Source organism: Coregonus clupeaformis, chromosome 2 (assembly GCF_020615455.1).
Source record: "Coregonus clupeaformis isolate EN_2021a chromosome 2, ASM2061545v1, whole genome shotgun sequence".
Classification (NCBI taxonomy): Eukaryota; Metazoa; Chordata; class Actinopteri; order Salmoniformes; family Salmonidae; genus Coregonus; species Coregonus clupeaformis.
Window position 1 is genome coordinate 26,561,104 of NC_059193.1, and position 3,922 is coordinate 26,565,025.

The 3,922-nt window shown below is 41.3% G+C and overlaps 1 non-coding gene across 1 annotated transcript; it reads right to left on the reverse strand.

Annotated features, from left to right (window-relative positions):
* Positions 1 to 326: 326 nt before the first annotated feature.
* Positions 327 to 399, reverse strand: trnav-uac. The gene has a single exon. It is a non-coding gene; the product is annotated as a tRNA-Val (tRNA).
* Positions 400 to 3,922: the final 3,523 nt, after the last annotated feature.

A 3,922-nucleotide genomic window follows, 5' to 3' on the forward strand; every position in this document is an offset into this window, starting at 1 on the left:
TGTTTTGTCATACCCGTGGTATATGGTCTGATATACCATGGCTGTAAGCCAATCAGAATTCAGGGCTCGAACCACCCAGTTTATAATATATCTTAGATATTGGATTCAGCCAGTGTAAAACTATCAGTCAACAATAGTATCAGTATGGAGCTCAGTTGGTAGAGCATGGCGTTTGCAACGCCAGGGTTGTGGGTTCGATTCCCTCGGGGGGCCAGTATTTAAAAAAATAATGTATGCACTCACTAACTGTAAGTCGCTCTGGATAAGAGCGTCTGCAAAAGGACTAAAATGTAAATGAATGTTTTCTTTGGGTCATCAAAAAGTGGTGGTTCCACTGGGGCTCGAACCCAGGACCTTCTGCGTGTAAAGCAGACGTGATAACCACTACACTATGGAACCAGCTGAGTTCCATGGTCAAATGCAAGGGTCTTGTAGATGACGAGATCTTGGTATTTTTTAAATGATCCTTGTTACGTGCGATGAACGTCGTTTGATCTATACTATCTGTATTTAACTGTTAGAAATATTATGTGATGTTAATATCTTCATTTTTAAGACAAGCATGGAATTTCAGTCTTGTTGTAATCCATTAGCTGTATAGGCCTATAATGGCGGGGAGTGCAGTCGTGTGTGCAACTGCATTTGCAATGGCAAGCTATTTGGTTTACTCCTGAGTTGTGTCATGGTAGTATTATAGCTACCTTTCCACTTTGATCCAGCTCGACCTGCGGCATAGCAAGGGATACTAGTCACCAAATATGAACTCGATCTAAAAATGACAAAATGTAACCGTTGCATGAACATTAAAATGCTGGCCTTTAATTAACCACAGTTAATCCGCACCGATGTATATCTAATTGAGGTGGATCCATAGGTTTTTAGCTTACAATGTTGCGCAAAACCGAAACTTTTAACGGACTCAACTGACATCATGTTTCCGGAATGTCTGGAATGCATTGGTTGTGATGGATTGTGCTATTGATCTATAGAAATCATTTGAGGCACTTGGTTATTTATTTTACTGAGAATTGACCTATAATAACGGTTTTATAAATTGGAGAACATTTGACAGGCTCTCTATACGACAGGTTCGTTGGACCAACCCGTGCTGGTATAGTATGAAAAACTGTTATCCATTTCCGTCGCCTGTTTTGTACAAGTGAGGAAAGCAGGGCACAGTGCGACACCCTCGTGACCACAACACAGGCTATCGAAGGGGCTCGCGTTTACCGGGAGGGAAAACTGGTTGTCTACCTACATTCTACTTGACTGGCTTCTTCGATTGGCCACTCTAGTCACGAGTGTAAGGTTGAGGGTCTCTAATCCAAAGTAACAAAAGTGTCTGTCCTCTCTTCACATCACATTGTAATAAGGCAATTTTGTGCAATAGCCTATTAGTGTAAACATGACAGCAACCTGGAGACACGGACTCTGCCGAAGTTGTTTGTCTCTTGGGTGTAATTATAGGGCACTAGAATGCTGACATATAGGAAATAGCAATATTAACAGAATATGAAGAAAATGGACACTCCAAATCAAATGTTATTTGTCACATGCTTCGTAGACAACAGGTGTAGACTACGAGTAAAATGCTTACTTACGGGTCCTTTTCCAAAAATGCAGTTTAAGATAAGATATAAAAATAAAAAATATAAATAGTGGCACAGTGAATAACAAATAAAAATAACGAGTTAAAATAGCATGGCTATATATAGGGAGTAGAAAATAACATGGCTACAGTGAGGGAAAAAAGTATTTGATCCCCTGCTGAATTTGTACGTTTGCCCACTGACAAAGAAATGATCAGTCTATAATTTTAATGGTAGGTTTATTTGAACAGTGAGAGACAGAATAACAACAAAAAAATCCAGAAAAACACATGTCAAAAATGTTATAAATTGATTTGCATTTTAATGAGGGAAATAAGTATTTGACACCCTCTCAAACAGAAAGATGTCTGGCTCCCAGGTGTCTTTTATACAGGTAACGAGCTGAGATTAGGAGCACACTCTTAAAGGGAGTGCTCCTAATCTCACCTTGTTACCTGTGTAAAAGACACCTGTCCACAGAAGCAATCAATCAATCAGATTCCAAACTCTCCACCATGGCCAAGACCAAAGAGCTCTCCAAGGATGTCAGGTACAAGATTGTAGACCTACACAAGGCTGGAATGGGCTACAAGACCATCGCCAAGCAGCTTGCTGAGAAGGTGACAACAGTTGGTGCGATTATTCGCAAATGGAAGAAACATAAAATAACTGTCAATCTCCCTCGGCCTGGGGCTCCATGCAAGATCTCATCTCGTGGAGTTGCAATGATCATGAGAACAGTGAGGAATCAGCCCAGAACTACACAGGATGATATTGTCAATGATCTCAAGGCAGCTGGGACCATAGTCACCAAGAAAACAATTGGTAACACACTACGCCGTGAAGGACTGAAATCCTGCAGCGCCCGCAAGGTCCCCCTGCTCAAGAAAGCACATATACAGGGCCGTCTGAAGTTTGCCAATGAACATCTGAATGATTCAGAGGAGAACTTGGTGAAAGTGTTGTGGTCAGATGAGACCAAAATCGAGCTCTTTGGCATCAACTCAACTTGCCGTGTTTGGAGGAGGAGGAATGCTGCCTATGACCCCAAGAACACCATCCCCACCGTCAAACATGGAGGTGGAAACATTATGCTTTGGGGGTGTTTTTCTGCTAAGGGGACAGGACAACTTCACCGCATCAAAGGGACGATGGACGGGGCCATGTACCGTCAAATCTTTGGTGAGAACCTCCTTCCCTCAGCCAGGGCATTGAAAATGGGTCGTGGATGGGTATTCCAGCATGACAATGACCCAAAACACACGGCCAAGGCAACAAAGGAGTGGCTCAAGAAGAAGCACATTAAGGTCCTGGAGTGGCCTAGCCAGTCTCCAGACCTTAATCCCATAGAAAATCTGTGGAGGGAGCTGAAGGTTCAAGTTGCCAAACGTCAGCCTCGAAACCTTAATGACTTGGAGAAGATCTGCAAAGAGGAGTGGAACAAAATCCCTCCTGAGATGTGTGCAAACCTGGTGGCCAACTACAAGAAACGTCTGACCTCTGTGATTGCCAACAAGGGTTTTGCCACCAAGTACTACTCATGTTTTGCAGAGGGGTCAAATACTTATTTCCCTCATTAAAATGCAAATCAATTTATAACATTTTTGACATGCGTTTTTCTGGATTTTTTTCTTGTTATTCTGTCTCTCACTGTTCAAATAAACCTACCATTAAAATGATAGACTGATCATGTCTTTGTCAGTGGGCAAACGTACAAAATCAGCAGGGGATCAAATGCTTTTTTCCCTCACTGTATATACAGGGAGTACCAGTATAAAGCCATGCACAAACTCCAGTACAATCCCTAATGATAAGGAAATAGGCCTATGCTTTTACACCAAAAATATTTGACGTCATTATCATGATGTTCATGTGTTATGCATTTAATTGCAGAAGAAAATCCCAAATTAGTGCCACAATTATTTTATTGTTATAAAATTATTGAGTAACTTTCCTTATATACATATCATTTTCAGGAAGAAATATCCAGTAGCCAAATATTATAATAGTAATATGATATGACATCATATTACAAATATGATTGTCAAATTTGTAATTTGACTACCACTCTGTCAGCTATCTAATGATGGTTCAGAAAAACACACTTGGAAGCATGCGGCCAAAACACCACGTTGGTCACCAGAGTTCGGCTGTTGTGGTAGACCTATTCATTATTAGGAAGGAATGATTCCAAAGATGTCCATGTTTTGAATTTACAATTATATAATCAAAGGCTCGAATACGGTCACCACCTGTTATGCACCTCTAGGCCTCTGTCGGCGCTAGGACCCAGGGTGCGCGATTTTCATCTCCAGCTGCTGCGTTCTGGAAAA